This window comes from Engystomops pustulosus, unplaced genomic scaffold (genome assembly GCF_040894005.1).
Source record: "Engystomops pustulosus unplaced genomic scaffold, aEngPut4.maternal MAT_SCAFFOLD_814, whole genome shotgun sequence".
Taxonomy (NCBI): Eukaryota; Metazoa; Chordata; class Amphibia; order Anura; family Leptodactylidae; genus Engystomops; species Engystomops pustulosus.
The window spans coordinates 17,501-17,772 of record NW_027285693.1 but is presented as its reverse complement, the minus strand read 5'-3'; positions in this window follow the sequence as shown (position 1 = coordinate 17,772).

Below are 272 nucleotides of genomic sequence, written 5' to 3'. Positions count from 1 at the left end.
TCCATGCACGGGGCAAGGCTCGCACTCCAGGCGAGAACCAGCTCTGCGGGGCCGGCGGCGCGTGCTTGGCTGAACCCCCGTGACCAACGGGGGCTAGACGTCGGAGGCATGCCCGCAGAGGTGCACCCCTCGCCGGCCACACTCTCTGACATCCTCCGGCCTCTGCTCCGCGCCTACGTTCTACGCGGCTTATGTCTGCCACTGCACGGCACTCTATGTATGCTCTGCATCACTCGCCGCCCTTGCCCAATGATCCATGACTTTATGCTTTG